At 45.6% G+C, this 16,400-nt stretch overlaps 2 protein-coding genes across 6 annotated transcripts in view; one reads left to right on the top strand and one right to left on the bottom strand.

Annotated features, from left to right (window-relative positions):
- LOC140411169 (probable tubulin polyglutamylase ttll-15) overlaps positions 1-9,865 on the bottom strand; it is a 204,244-nt gene extending 194,379 nt beyond the window's left edge. Inside the window, exon 1 of the mRNA XM_072500259.1 lies at positions 9,780-9,865. The gene's annotated coding sequence lies outside the window, so the exon portion shown is untranslated. The remainder of the gene's footprint in view (positions 1-9,779) is intronic.
- A 400-nt stretch (positions 9,866-10,265) lies between these two features.
- disp1 (dispatched homolog 1 (Drosophila)) overlaps positions 10,266-16,400 on the top strand; it is a 741,843-nt gene continuing 735,708 nt past the window's right edge. For all 5 annotated transcript variants that reach the window (XM_072500251.1, XM_072500248.1, XM_072500250.1 and 2 more), the window contains exon 1: positions 10,266-10,543. The gene's annotated coding sequence lies outside the window, so the exon portion shown is untranslated. The remainder of the gene's footprint in view (positions 10,544-16,400) is intronic.

The following is a 16,400-nucleotide window of genomic DNA, read 5'->3' as shown; positions in this document are numbered from 1 at the left end:
AAAACGTTAGCTTTCTTCCCTCTCCACAGATGCTGTCAGACCTGCTGAGATTGTCTAGTATTTTCTGTGTTTGTGTTAACATGAAACATTAACTCTGTTTCTCTCTCCACAGATGCTGCCAGGCCTGAGTATTTCCAGCATTTTCAGCTTTTGTTCTATGTGAACGTCAGGAGATGTCAGACTGGTCAGGGAAAGCAGTCTTCACTGCTGTCTCACGTCGCCGAGGTCCCAGGTTCAATCCTGGCTCTGGGTCACTGTCCGTGTGGAGTTTGCACATTTTCCCCGTGTTTGCGTGGGTTTCGCCCCCATAACCCAAAGATGTGCAGGCTAGGTGGATTGGCTACGCTAAATTCCCCCTTAATTGGAAAAAAATAATTGGGTACTCTAAATCTATTTAAAAAAAGGGAAAGCAGTCTTGAATTCCTGAATAGTATCAATGAACTAGTTGGGTTTCAGGCTGCATATGCCCATAGATCAGAACAGGCAATATCAGACTGGATAAATCATACCAATATAGTAAAAATAGACATGAACATCAAGACCTTTTTAACATCCACACCATTTTTCAGTGAAATCCACTCATTAGGTGGAATTATATTAGACTGGACTACTTTGATGTTGAGCATTATAATTAAAAAGCAAGCTTCTATGTTGTAAGCTATATAAATTAATGCAAGGACCAAAAGTGAATCTGGATAAAAGGGTGGTGATCAAATCAAATAGTGTCCAATCCAAGGAAGAAGCATACAGATTGGCCAAGAGGAATAATAGGTCTGAGGATTGGGAGCAGTTTAGAATTCAGCAAAGGACGAAGGGATTGATTAAGAAGGGGAAAGTACAGTACAAAAGGAAGCTTGCAGGGAACATAAAGACTGACACTAAGAGTTTCTACAGATATGTGAAGAGAAGGAGATTGGTAAAGAGAAATGTAGGCCCACTGCAGACAGAAACAGGGGAATGCATAATAAGGGACAAAGAAATGGCTGAGCAATTGAATACATACTTTGGTTCTGTCTTCACAAATGAGGACACAAATCAGATCCCAGAAATGCTGGAGAATGAAAGGTTTAGTGAGAGGGAAGAACTGAGGGAGATCAACATTAGTAGAGAAATGGTGCTGGGAAAAGTGATGGGATTGAAGGCGGATAAATCCCCAGGGCCTGAGAATCTGCATCCCAGAGTGCTTAAGGAGGTGGCTCTGGAAATAGTGGATGCATTGGTGGTCATCTTCCGGGATTCTATAGACTCTGGAACTGTCCCTGCAGATTGGAGTCCCTGTCACTCCGATATTCAAAAAGGGAGGTAGAGAGAAAGCAGGGAATTATAGACCAGTAAGCCTAACATCAGTCGTGGGGAAAATGCTTGAATCCATTATCAATGACTTTATAGCGGAACCTTTAGAAAGCAGTGGCAGGATCAGTCAGAGTCAGCATGGATTTATGAAGTGAAAATCATGCTTGACAAATTTATTGGAATTCTTTGAAGAGGTAACCAGTACAGTTGACAAGGGGGAGCCAGTCGATGTGGTATATTTGGACTTTCAGAAGGCGTTTGACAAAGTCCCGCATAAGAGATTATTGTGCAAAATTAAAGCGCATGGGATTGGGGGAAATGTATTTAGGTGGATAGAAAACTGGTTGGCAGAGAGGAAACAAAGAGTAGGGATTAATGGGTCCTTTTCAAATTGGCAGGCAGTAACCAGTGGGGTACCACAAGGATCAGTGCTGGGACCCCAGCTATTCACAATATATATTAATGATTTGGATGAGGGAACAAAATGTAACATCTCAAAGTTTGAAGATGATACCAAATTAGGTGGGAGGGTGAATTGTGACGAGAATGTAGAGATTCTACAGCAAGATCTGGACAGGTTGGGCAAACCAATGGCAGATGCAGTATAATTTGGATAAGTGTGAGGTTATTCATTTTGGAAGCAAAAACAGGAAGGCAGATTACTACCTGAATGGTTGTAAATTGGGAGAGGGGAGTGTGCAGCGGGACCTGGGTGTCCTTGTGCACCATTCGCTGAAGGTAAGCATGCAGGTGCAGCAGGCGGTAAAGAAGGCTCATGGTATGTTAGCCTTCATTGCAAGAGGTTTTGAGTATAGAAGCAGGGATGTATTGCTGCAATTGTACAGTGCTTTGGTGAGGCCACACTTGGAGTATTGTGTGCAGTTCTGGTCTCCTTCTCTGAGGAAGGATGTTCTTGCTCTCGAAATGATAAAATGATAATCGCTTATTGTCACAAGTAGGCTTCTAATGAAGTTACTGTGAAAAGCCCCTAGTCGCCACATTCCAGCACCTGTTCGGGGAGGCTGGTACGGGAATTGAACCGTGCTGCTGGCCTGCCTTGGTCTGCTTTCAAAACCAGCGATTTAGCCCTGTGCTAAACCAGCCAGGGAGTGCAGTGAAGGTTTACCAGACTGATTCCAGGGATGGCAGGACTGTCATATGAGGAGAGATTGATTGTTCTCGCTGGAGTTCAGAAGAATGAGGGGGGATCTCATAGAGACTTATAAAATTCTAACAGGACTAGACAGGGTAGGTGCAGGGAAGATGTTACCAATGATAGGTGTGTCCAGAACCAGGGGTCACAGCCTGAGGATTCAGGGTAAACTATTTTGGACAGAGATAAGGAGACGCTTCTTCACACAAAGAGTGTTGAGCCTGTGGAATACATTGCCACAGGAAGTAGTTGATGCTAAAACTTTGAATATATTCAAGAGGCGGCTGGATATTGCACTTGGGGAGAATGGAATCAAAGGCTATGGGGAGAAAGCAGGATTAGGCTATTGAGTTGGATGATCAGCCATGATCGTGATGAATGGCAGAGCAGGCTCGAAGGGCCAAAAGGCCTCCTCCTGCTCCTATCTTCTATGTAAATCATTAATTGTCAGGGATATGCCACAGAAAATTACTTTTGAGTAATAAATACAAGTGTTTTGGTAATCATTGTAATAAGAACACATTTGATCATTGCAAAATTGAAACAAACATTCCATAAATATTTGACTCGTTGTCAGATTCCTTTTGCATTAAGCACAAGTCTTTCACAGACTTAAAATCAAACTGATGTGCAAGTAATATTTAGAGCTCCATTAATGTTTTGATTGGTAAGCAACCTGCCCAATGTTGACTAAGCCAAACAAACACCACGGAGGAAAGGTTTTCATAGATTATCATAGAATTTACAATGTAGAAGGAGGCCATTCGGCCCATCGAGTCTGCACCGGCTCTTGGAAAGAGCACCCTACCCAAGGTCAACACCTCCACCCTATCCCCATAACCCAGTAACCCCACCCAACACTAAGGGCAATTTTGGACACTAAGGGCAATTTATCATGGCCAATCCACCTAACCTGCACATCTTTGTACTGGTTGGGAGGAGGGAGGCACAGGACAGGACACAAATTCAATTCCCTCTCTGAGCTAAGTTAGCTTAATGTTACAAATGTGCAAGACTACTGAAGCAGTGGTAGGTGTGCTACTTCTTCATTGCCCTGAACAAGAGACGGAGAACAAAGAGCAGCCAAGGTTCCTGTGACTCATTACTGTCCAATAACTGCAAACAGAAAGTGTACTTGTTCACATTTTTGCAGGATTGATAAAACAAAATGGCTTAAATGGATTGAATAGCTTATCAACAATGATTTAGTTGAATCACATTAAATTCAAACTATATATGCAATTTTAATGAAAAAAACCGCAAATTCTTTCCTAGACCGTAAACTATTATCAGTTTTGGAATGTTTCTGATGCTATGATTATGCATTTTTGTACATATTTTTAAATAGTTGCAGTAAAAATCATTTCTATATAGATGAGAATTTAACATATTTCACCCTAATGTTCAAATCCCTTCCCACCTGTGTGATTATTTGGGATCTCTGCGCTCCTCCAATTCTGGCCTCCTGGGCACCCTGATTTGCATTGCTCCAACACTGGCATCTACCAATGCCTTCAGCAGCCTTGACCCTAAGGTCCGTAACTCCCTCTCCAAACCTTTCCACCTCTCTCCTCGTGTAAACCGATCCTTAAAACCTACTTCTGACCAAGCTTTTGGTTACCTGCTCCAATATCGCTTTGTGTCAAATGTTTGTGAAGCGCATTTTACGACCTGAAAAGTGACTATAAAATGCGAGTTGTTTAATAAGGTGATGTATTCCCCAATAGCAACACAGGTTTTAAGGGAGGAAGATTCACTGGCTTCTCTGTACTATTGACTCTCTTGTGGCACAGTGGTTGCTCCACAGCGCCAGGGTCCCAGGTTCAATTCCTGCTTGGGTCAGTGTGTGTGTGGAGTCTGCACGTTCTCCCCGTGTCTGCGTGGGTTTCCTCTGAGCACTCTAGTTTCCTCCCACAAATCCTGAGAAACATGCTTGTTAGGTGAATTGGACATTCTGAATTCTCCCTCGTGTTCCCGAACAGACACGGGAGTGTGGTGACTAGGGGATTTTCACAGTAACTTCATTGCAGTGTTAATGTAAGCTTACTTGTAACAATAATAAAGATTATTAGACCATAAGACATAGGAGCGGAAGTAAGGCCATTCGGCCCATCGAGTCCACTCCACCATTCAATCATGGCTGATTTCAACTCCATTTACCCGCTCTCTCTCCATAGCCCTTAATTCCTCGAGAAATCAAGAATTTATCAACTTCTGTCTTAAAGACACTCAACGTCCCGGCCTCCACCGCCCTCTGTGGCAATGAATTCCACAGACCCACCACTCTCTGGCTGAAGAAATTTCTCCTCAACTCTGTTCTAATGTACAGTAAGAAGTCTTACAACACCAGGTTAAAGTCCAACAGGTTTCTTTCGATGTCACTAGCTTTCGGAGCGCTGCTCCTTCCTCAGGTGAATGAAGAGGTATGTTCCAGAAACACATATATAGACAAATTCAAAGATGCCAAACAATGCTTGGAATGCGACCATTAGCAGGTGATTAAATCTTTACAGATCCAGAGATGGGGTAACCCCAGGTTAAAGAGGTGTGAATTACATCAAGCCAGGACAGTTGGTAGGATTTCGCAGGCCAGATGGTGGGGGATGAATGTAATGTGACATGAATCCCAGGTCCCGGTTGAGGCCGCACTCATGTGTGCGGAACTTGGCTATAAGTTTCTGCTCGGCGATTCTGCGTTGTTGCGCGTCCTGAAGGCCACCTTGGAGAACGCTTACCCGGAGATCAGAGGCTGAATGCCCTTGACTGCTGAAGTGTTCTCCGACTGGAAGGGAACATTCCTGCCTGGTGATTGTTGCGCGATGTCCGTTCATTCATTGTCGCAGCGTCTGCATGGTCTCGCCAATGTACCATGCTTCGGGACATCCTTTCCTGCAGCGTATGAGGTAGACAACGTTGGCCGAGTCGCACAAGTATGTACCGTGTACCTGGTGGGTGGTGTTCTCGCGTGTAATAGTGGTATCCCTGTCAATGATCTGGCACGTCTTGCAGAGATTGCCATGGCAGGGTTGTGTGGTGTCGTGGTCACTGTTCTGAAGACTGGGTAGTTTGCTGCAAACAATGGTTTGAGGTTGCGCGGTTGTTTGAAGGCAAGTAGTGGGGGTGTGGGGATGACCTTGGCAAGATGTTCATCGTCATCAATGACGTGTTGAAGGCTGTGAAGAAGATGACGTAGTTTCTCCGCTCCGGGGAAGTACTGGACGACGAAGGGTATTCTGTCGGTTGTGTCCCATGTTTGTCTTCTGAGGAGGCCGGTGCGGTTTTTCGCTGTGGCACATTGGAACTGTCGATCGATGAGTCGAGTGCCATATCCCGTTCGTATGAGGGCATCTTTCAACGTCTGTAGATGTCTGTTACGCTCCTCCTCGTCTGAGCAGATCCTGTGTATATGGAGCGCTTGTCCATAGGGGATGGCTTCTTTAATGTGTTTAGGGTGGAAGCTGGAGAAGTGGAGCATCATGAGGTTATCCGTGGGTTTGCGGTAAAGCGAAGTGCTGAGGTGACCATCCTTGATGGAGACGAGTGTGTCCAAGAATGCAACTGATTTTGGAGAGTAGTCCATGGTGAGTCTGATGGTTGGATGGAACTTATTAATGTCATCGTGTAGTCGTTTCAGTGATTCTTCGCCGTGGATCCAAAGGAAAAAAATGTCATCGATGTATCTGGTGTATAACGTCGGTTGAAGGTCCTGTGCGGTGAGTAGGTCCTGTTCAAACTTGTGCATGAAGATGTTGGCGTATTGGGGTGCGAATGTGGTCCCCATGGCTGTTCCGTGCGTCTGAATGAATAACTTGTTGTCGAAGGTGAAGACGTTGTGATCCAGAATGAAGCGGATGAGTTGCAGAATTGCGAGTGGAGATTGGCAGTTGTCGGTGTTGAGTACTGAGGCTGTTGCAGCAATGCCGTCGTCATGGGGGATGCTGGTGTAGAGTGCCGAGACGTCCATTGTGACGAGGAATGTTCCTGGTTCAACTGGTCCATGGGTGCTGAGTTTCTGTAGGAAGTCCATCGTGTCGCGACAGAAGCTGGGCGTACCTTGTACGATGGGTTTCAAGATGCCCTCGATGTAGCCAGAGAGGTTCTCACACAAGGTCCCATTGCCTGAAACGATAGGGCGGCCTGGTGTGTTGGCCTTATGTATTTTTGGTAGGCAGTAGAGATCTCCAATGCGGGGAGTACGTGGGACGAGAGCACGTAGGGTGCTCTGAAGATCTGGATCCAAGGTCTTGATCAGTCTGTTAAGTTGGCGGATGTGTTCCTTGGTCGTATCTGCGGGTAACTGTCTGTAGTGTTATTGGTTGTTCAGTTGTTGGTATACTTCTTTGCAGTAGTCCATTCTGTTCAGTACGACAGTGGCCCCTCCTTTCTCTGCTGGTTTGATGACGATGCTGCGGTTGGTCTTGAGAGCGTGGATGGCATTGCGTTGTGCTTGGGTGACGTTCGGGGCTGTCTTGTGAATGCGACTGATGAATCTGGCATTGACGCGACTCCTGACGGCTTGAGCATACATGTCGAGTCTAGGGCAGCGGCCTTCTGGAGGGGTCCAATTCGACTCTTTCCTCTTTGGTTGCCGCACCGCCGATCTCTAGGTCTGCTGTTCCGGTTCATTGATAGTCTGCTTGGGTTCGCTGTTCTAAAGTGACTCCCTTTTATTCTAAGGCTGTGCCCCCGGGTCCTAGTCTCCCCTGCTAATGAAAACAACTTCCCTACGTCCACCCTATCTAAGCCATTCATTATCTTGTAAGTTTCTATTAGATCTCCCCTCAACCTCCTAAACTCCAATGAATATAATCCCAGGATCCTCAGACGTTCATCGTATGTTAGGCCTACTATTCCTGGGATCATCCATGTGAATCTCCGCTGGACCCGCTCCAGTGCCAGTATGTCCTTCCTCAGGTGTGGGGCCCAAAATTGCTCACAGTATTCTAAATGGGGCCTAACTAGTGCTTTATAAAGCTTCAGAAGTACATCGCTGCTTTTATATTCCAAGCCTCTTGAGATAAATGACAGCATTGCATTTGCTTTCTTAATTACGGACTCAACCTGCAAGTTTACCTTGAGAGAATCTTGGACTAGGACTCCCAAGTCCCTTTGCACTTCAGCATTATGAATTTTGTCACCATTTAGAAAATAGTCCATGCCTCTATTCTTTTTTCCAAAGTGCAAGACCTCACACTTGCCCACGTTGAATTTCATCAGCCATTTCTTGGACCAGTCTCCTAAACTGTATAAATCTTTCTGCAGCCTCCCCACCTCCTCCATACTACCTGCCCCTCCACCTATCTTTGTATCATCGGCAAACTTAGCCAGAATGCTCCCAGTCCCGTCATCTGGATCATTAATATATAAAGAGAACAGCTGTGGCCCCAACACTGAACCCTGCGGGACACCACTCGTCACCGGTTGCCATTCCGAAAAAGAACCTTTTATCCCAACTCTCTGCCTTCTGCCTGACAGCCAATCGTCAATCCATGTTAGTACCTTGCCTCGAATACCATGGGCCCTTATATTACTCAGCAGTCTCCCGTGAGGCACCTTATCAAAGGCCTTTTGGAAGTCAAGATAGATAACATCCATTGGCTCTCCTTGGTCTAACCTATTTGTTATCTCTTCAAAGAACTCTAACAGGTTTGTCAGGCACGCCCTCCCCTTACTAAATCCATGCTGACTTGTCCTAATCCGACCCTGCACTTCCAAGAATTTAGAAACCTCATCCTTAACAATGGATTCTAGAATCTTGCCAACAACCGAGGTTAGGCTAATTGGCCTATAATTTTCCATCTTTTTTCTTGTTCCCTTCTTGAACAGGGGGGTTACAACAGCGATTTTCCAATCCTCTGGGACTTTCCCTGACTCCTGTGCAAGATTACTGCGTACCAGTTTAGGTCTTCAGACCAGCAACATTTTCTGAGATTTCTTGAATGCAGGTGACTGAGAAATTACATCATCGTTATATTTAAAATATTCTAGACAAAAACGATAATTCAGATCAAATTAAACCATGGCAATGCGAAGGGGGGAACCTTGTGAAAAGCAAGATGAAGACCATTTTCCACACACAATCATAATAATCTTTATTGTCACAAGTAGGCTTACATTAACACTGCAATGAAGTTACTGTGAAAAGCCCCTAGTCGCCACATTCCGGCGCCTGTTCGGATGCACAGAGGGAGAATTCAGAATGTCCAATTCACCTAACAGCACGTCTTTCGGGACTTGTGGGAGGAAACTGGAGCAGCCGGAGGAAACCCAAGCAGACTCAGGGAGAACGTGCAGACTCCGCACAGACAGTGACCCAAGCCCGGAATCGAACCTGGGACCCTGGTGCTGTGAAGCCATAGTGCTAACCACTGTGCAACCGTGCTGCCCAAGAATGTGAAGTGGACTTCTGGATAGAGCACAGAATAAGAATCGGTTGGATAATGTAACGGGAAGGTAAACTTTGCCGGTTCTTTCAAGAAAGAGGAGTGGAATCGCCTCCCTCACTCACCCAAGCTAGGATCTGGTGTTTGAAAAGGGGGGAATTTGGGTCAGTGTTTGCTGCTGAATTGGCAATATCAATCACACCTGCGGGCACTTTGCTGCTGCTTTGCACTGCTTTATTTAATGTTGGCCACAGTAAGAAGTCTTACAACACCAGGTTAAAGTCCAACAGGTTTGTTCTGTGCTCACCCCAGTCCAATGCCAGCATCTCCACATGTTATTTAATGTTGGCATGTGCCAATTAAAATGGGTTTCCCATTTCTGCCATTCCGCACATTGGCACGGCTTCCCAAGTCTGGCGTAAAACAGACAGACCGTCTCACTCTCGGAAAACAAATACTCTCCTTTGGACGGCCAACATGACAGCAGCCAGACGGACAGACTCATTTTCATAGAAATACAGTGCAGAAGACCATTCGGCCCATCGATTCTGCACCGGCCCCTTGGAAAGAGCACCCTATTTAAGCCCACTGAAATGCTTGTTGCATGAAAGCAACTGGAAACCAAGCATGAGATTTATTTTTAAATCGGGAAGTATCAACCCATCGGAATGCAAAAAAAAAAAACAACCCCGAAAGGAAAGGGCATCCTCTGGAGGCGGCTTGGCCGGCGGGGCATGGACTCGAACCGGCGCCTGAGGAGCGGTCAGTCCGTCGCCTGGACCACCGGCCGGACACAGGGCGAGCGTCGCCTGCCCGGAGCAAACCCCGTCAGTCAGTGCGCTCACCCGGCGGGTTTCTGTCCCGGGACCTTTCTAGTTTATTTATTCAGGCGCTCACACCGGGGCTGGCCCGGGTCACCTCGGCGCAAAAGCTGCCCCGAGAAAACACACCGAGCAACAGGCACGGACTTCAGTTTGAATAAACGTCCTCACGTGGGATTAACTGCCGCTTCTCCCTCAGCTGGCTCGCGCTCTCTGCGGCCTGGCACAGGGGGGGCGGGGCGGAGCTCCTTCCCCTCCCTCCGATTGGTCCGCTGTGCCGTCACTCACTCTGGAGCCCTGTCATCAGGTTCGGTTTTGACAAATCAAGATCAGTTGATTTCCCCACCGGCATTGGTCAACAGGAGGGAGTCAGTGGGCGTGCACCGCCGCCGAATTCGCTTATCATTGGTGAGCGTGACCGTCAATGAAACGCGAGGGGCGGGTTAATTTGCGCGTTCGAGGGGGTTGATGCAGGGGCTGGGCCCTCCCCCAAGAGGGCGTTGACAGCTGCGCCGTACACCAATTATAAGGAGACGATGGCCGGGGCCCTCTGCCAGTGGTCAATACGACTGTCAATCAAAGTCGAGCGGCCGCCTCCCCTCAGCCAGCTTGGTTGAGGGCGAAACGTCAACAGGGCGGGGAGGCAGGTCGCCGTCGTCAGTGGCGGCGTCGTGTTGGTTGCCGTTGTCCTGTGCCGCCTCCTACCCGCTGGCGGTGGCGTGCACCGAGGGAACTGCGGCTCGAGCAGGACGCCAGGGCTGCCTTTTAGCTGCTGGTGTTTGCCGACTGAAAGAAAAAACACATCCACCACTCACTCACAGATAGGAAGAAGAAAGGGAGACTTGGAGAAAGTGTGAGAGAGGCGAGAGTCTGCCCGACCATTCCCTCCTCAGGTATGTCCGTCTCTCGGGAAGAAACACGCTTCTTGTCGCCGGGCAATAACTTTCCCCCGCCGCAGGGAAAGAGACTTTCAAAGTTGTGTCAGCCTGAGTGCGGGTTTTTGCAGACACCCAGTCGGATTTCTCAGCAGGCCTTCAATAAAGGAGTTCAGATTGAGTTGTGTATTGCCCCTGCCCCGCAACAAACTCCCGGCCCGAGTGGCCTGTCCCACGGGTCAAGTTTAAACCCTTCTCACGTTGTTTAAATCTCAGTGCATTTGTGTCACACTTTATACAAATGTGAAGGGACGCACGGGGAATCCAGCCCGAGAGTGAGAGCCCCAGTTTAACCAACTCTGCAAAGCTGCGTGAGAAATAACTCCCCTCTTGTAAGCCACGCAGACTTGAAGTAAAATCTAAGGTCTTCACTGTACGAAATGTAAATATAATTTTTAATCCATGCTCTACGATTCATAGCGCACTGATTTTTAAAGTTGTATCTCGCTGCATCCAAGGTGTTGCTTTTCAGAATGTTTGTCAAGATGCAGATCGATGTCTGCCTGAATGGATTGCATTTTTGTGATTATGAAGTGATGTAAATATAATTTGATTACTGGTGCTAAGAAAAGGGTCACCTCGCCGGATTACGTTGATTTTGTTTGTCTACCATAGTAATGTAGTCTTGTTTAGGATGGGAGAAAGCCATTAGTCTGTCTAGCCTAATCTTCTACTTTGAGAAGTTCATGCTTGAAAATGGAATCTGTCTCATTTTGGAGATGACTGTCAGCATTTAGCATTCAACATGGTTGGTTGAAGAATAAGATTCTGGCTCCTGAGTCCCAAGTATCAGGATTTATATTTCCAACGTGAGCCATTCTGTCGTGCTTCCCAGTCAGTTTTGTCAATTGGGCAGGGGTTCAGACTACTTAAAATCATTAAGTGTAGGATCCTTATAGCTGGTATACGGAGGATGAGGTTATCCATCTTTTTAAATAGGGAACAAAATCATGTTTCCGAGATGAGAGGCCAGCCTTTAACTCACTGTACTACTGACATGTTCCTTCAAGGTGAGATTTAAAGAAAAGACGCATTCTTGGATTTTTGTATTGCATTTTATTTGCAGTGCATGTTTTAAATGTCTTCTGATAAACCAAGCATCAAAAATGTTCGTGGCAATTTTGATTTTTGACATTATCTTTAATTTATCACTGCAGTTAGTTAGTTTCGGACTTAACTTTTCATTCACCCTGTGGCAGGAAGCAGCCAGGAAACACTTTCAAGTACACAGGAAAAAAAATGGAAGTCTAAGAAAAATTCTATTATTAGAACTTCTGTCTGTAGAAGTCTCTGTAGGTTGATAGTTAAATTATACGATTTGAATAGAAAACGTGTGTTTAAGTTCCCAAGATTTGGTATGTGACAAACAATCAGCTCTCATTTGAAACTATTTTAAGACAAAAGTAGTTTGAAAGTAAATTATAGGAACAGGCTTGCTTATCCTGCATGCCAAATAACGTTGTGATTTTTTTTTTTGCGGGGGGCAAAGATGGGAGAGTGGATATTTTCACTCCTTTGTTTTGGTAACAGTGACAGTTTGGGGTCTAAAGAGACCCGGGCTGAATTTTTTAAAGTAATTCAGTGGGTCGGAAATATTATCTTACTATTTATTTACTTAGAGTAAACAAGTTGAGAGTGTGGGAAGTTCCACCCCAAGTGCTTTATTATTGTTTGGCCAGGCTGCCTGGAGCCAGGCAGAGAGAATTCATAATGATGCACATGACTGCTGTAGGAGCTCTGTACTTCCCTATATTGAACATAGCCAGTTGAGGGAATCCTTTGACAATGCTAAAATTTGTCTATCTTTCATCTTGTTAAAATATGAATGGCTATTGCATTCTTCAGGAGTGTTTTGTGATCTTTCATAGAACATAGAAAATACAGCACAGAACAGGCCCTTTGGCCCACGATGTTGTGCCGAACCTTTGTCCTAGATTAATCATAGATTATCATTGAATTTACAGTGCAGAAGGAGGCCATTCGGCCCTTTGAGTCTGCACCGGCTCTTGGAAAGAGCACCATACCCAAACTCAACACCTCCACCCAACACCAAGGGCAATTTGGACATTAAGGGCAATTTATCATTGGCCAATTCACCTAACCCGCACATCTTTGGACTGTGGGAGGAAACCGGAGCACCCGGAGGAAACCCACGCAGACACGGGGAGGACGTGCAGACTCCGCACAGACAATGACCCAAGCCGGAATCGAACCTGGGACCATGGAGCTGTGAAGCAATTGTGCTATCCACAATGCTACCGTGCTGCCCTTAAGAACAAATAAATCCAGACTATATCATTTTACCGTCATCCATGTACCTATCCAATAGCTGCTTGAAGGTCCCTAATGTTTCCGACTCAACTACTTCCACAGGCAGTGCATTCCATGCCCCCACTACTCTCTGGGTAAAGAACCTACCTCTGATATCCCTCCTATATCTTCCACCTTTCACCTTAAATTTATGTCCCCTTGTAATGGTTTGTTCCACCCGGGGAAAAAGTCTATGACTGTCTACTCTATCTATTCCCCTGATCATCTTATAAACCTCTATCAAGTCGCCCCTCATCCTTCTCCGCTCTAATGAGAAAAGGCCTAGCACCCTCAACCTTTCCTCGTAAGACCTACTCTCCATCCCAGGCAACATCCTGGTAAATCTTCTTTGCACCTTTTCCAGAGCTTCCACATCCTTCCTAAAATGAGGCGACCAGAACTGTACACAGTACTCCAAATGTGGCCTTACCAAAGTTTTGTACAGCTGCATCATCACCTCACGGCTCTTAAATTCAATCCCTCTGTTAATGAACGCGAGCACACCATAGGCCTTCTTCACAGCTCTATCCACTTGAGTGGCAACTTTCAAAGATGTATGAACATAGACCCCAAGATCTCTCTGCTCCTCCACATTGCCAAGAACTCTACCGTTAACCCTATATTCCGCATTCATATTTGTCCTTCCAAAATGGACAACCTCACACTTTTCAGGGTTAAACTCCATCTGCCACTTCTCAGCCCAGCTCTGCATCCTATCTATGTCTATTTGCAGCCGACAACAGCCCTCCTTACGATCCACAACTCCACCAATCTTCGTATCGTCTGCAAATTTACTGACCCACCCTTCAACTCCCTCATCCAAGTCATTAATGAAAATCACAAACAGCAGAGGACCCAGAACTGATCCCTGCGGTACGCCACTGGTAACTGGGATCCAGGCTGAATATTTGCCATCCACCACCACTCTCTGACTTCTATCGGTTAGCCAGTTCGTTATCCAACTGGCCAAATTTCCCACTATCCCATGCCTCCTTACTTTCTGCAGAAGCCTACCATGGGGAACTTTATCAAATGCCTTACTAAAATCCATGTACACTACATCCACTGCTTTACCTTCATCCACGTGCTTGGTCACCTCCTCAAAGAATTCAATAAGATTTGTAAGGCAAGACCTACCCCTCACAAATCCGTGCTGACTATCCCTAATCAAGCAGTGTCTTTCCAGATGCTCAGAAATCCTATCCTTCAGTACCCTTTCCATTACTTTGCCTACCACCGAAGTAAGACTAACTGGCCTGTAATTCCCAGGGTTATCCCTAGTTCCTTTTTTGAACAGGGGCACGACATTCGCCACTCTCCAATCCCCTGGTACCACCCCTGTTGACAGTGAGGACGAAAAGATCATTGCCAACGGCTCTGCAATTTCATCTCTTGCTTCCCATAGAATCCTTGGATATATCCCGTCAGGCCCGGGGGACTTGTCTATCCTCAAGTTTTTCAAAATGCCCAACACATCTTCCTTCATAACAAGTATTTCCTCGAGCTTACCAATCTGTTTCACACTGTCCTCTCCAACAATATCGCCCCTCTCATTTGTAAATACAGAAGAAAAGTACTCGTTCAAGACCTCTCCTATCTCTTCAGACTCAATACACAATCTCCCGCTACTGTCCTTGATCGGACCTACACTCGCTCTAGTCATTCTCATATTTCTCACATATGTGTAAAAGGCCTTGGGGTTTTCCTTGATCCTACCCGCCAAAGATTGTTCATGCCCTCTCTTAGCTCTCCTAATCCCTTTCTTCAGTTCCCTCCTGGCTATCTTGTATCCCTCCAATGCCCTGTCTGAACCTTGTTTCCTCAGCCTTACATAAGTCACCTTTTTCCTCTTAACAAGACATTCAACCTCTCTTGTCAACCATGGTTCCCTCACTCGACCATCTCTTCCCTGCCTGACAGGGACATACACATCAAGGACACGTAGCACCTGTTCCTTGAACAAGTTCCACATTTCACTTGTGTCCTTCCCTGCCAGCCTATGTTCCCAACTTATGCACGTCAATTCTTGTCTGACAACATCGTATTTACCCTTCCCCCAATTGTAAACCTTGCCCTGTTGCACGTACCTATCCCTCTCCATTACTAAAGTGAAAGTCACAGAATTGTGGTCACTATTTCCAAAATGCTCCCCCACTAACAAATCTATCACTTGCCCTGGTTCATTACCCAGTACTAAATCCAATATTGCCCCTCCTCTGGTCGGACAATCTACATACTGTGTTAGAAAAGCTTCCTGGACACACTGCACAAACACCACCCCATCCAAACTATTTGATCTAAAGAGTTTCCACTCAATATTTGGGAAGTTAAAGTCGCCCATGACTACTACCCTATGACTTCTGCACCTTTCCAAAATCTGTTTCCCAATCTGTTCCTCCACATCTCTGTTACTATTGGGGGGCCTATAGAAAACTCCTAACAAGGTGACTGCTCCTTTCCTATTTCTGACTTCAACCCATACTACCTCAATAGGGTGATACTCCTCGAACTGCCTTTCTGCAGCTGTTATACTATCTCTAATTAATAATGCCACCCCCCCCCACCTCTTTTACCACCCTCCCTAATCTTATTGAAACATCTATAACCAGGGACCTCCAACAACCATTTCTGCCCCTCTTCTATCCAAGTTTCCGTGATGGCCACCACATCGTAGTCCCAAGTACCGATCCATGCCTCAAGTTCACCCACCTTATTCCTGATGCTTCTTGCGTTGAAGTATACACACTTCAACCCATCTCCGTGCCTGCAAATACTCTCCTTTGTCAGTGTTCCCTTCCCCACTGCCTCATTACATGCTTTGGCGTCCTGAATATTGGCTACCTTAGTTGCTGGACTACAAATCCGGTTCCCATTCCCCTGCCAAATTAGTTTAAATTGCATAAACCCAACAATTTTCTAACAATTTATTTTGCTTGAGTTTAACAACTTTATATCCCTATTTCAAATTTAAAGGAAACCCTTTATGCACCAAAAACATTTTAGAAAACATTCGAAGTTTCAATTAAAGCAAGTGAAATTTGACTGCAGGGATACACAACCATAATTCTGAATTCTCCTTTTGTGAACCCGAACAGGCGCCGGAATGTGGCGACTAGGGAATTTTCACAGGAACTTCATTGCAGTGTTAATATAAGCTTACTTGTGACAATAAAATATTATTTATTTAATTAATTAATTTCACCATTTGAATTCCAATTATTTGCCATTCATGATCTTAAAAAAAAAACCTAACATTTTATCAAAGTTTTAAGTTGCCTCATCTAACCTCTCTCTCTGGCACTGCACCCACTTTCTCTAAGTTTATCTATGAAATGTCTCGGTACATCACATAGAGTGACAGAATTTACAACACAGAAATTAGCCATTTTGTCCAGTTGCTCGGTGCCAGTGTTTAGATTTAACAAGAGTCTCCTCCCATCCTGCATCTCACTCTATCAGCGTATCGTCCTGTTCCTTTCTCCTTTTGTATTTACCTAGATTCCCC

The sequence above is a fragment of the Scyliorhinus torazame genome, chromosome 4, assembly GCF_047496885.1.
Source record: "Scyliorhinus torazame isolate Kashiwa2021f chromosome 4, sScyTor2.1, whole genome shotgun sequence".
NCBI lineage: Eukaryota > Metazoa > Chordata > Chondrichthyes > Carcharhiniformes > Scyliorhinidae > Scyliorhinus > Scyliorhinus torazame.
Note: the sequence above shows the minus strand (reverse complement) of the source record. Positions and strands in the feature narration are given on the sequence as shown.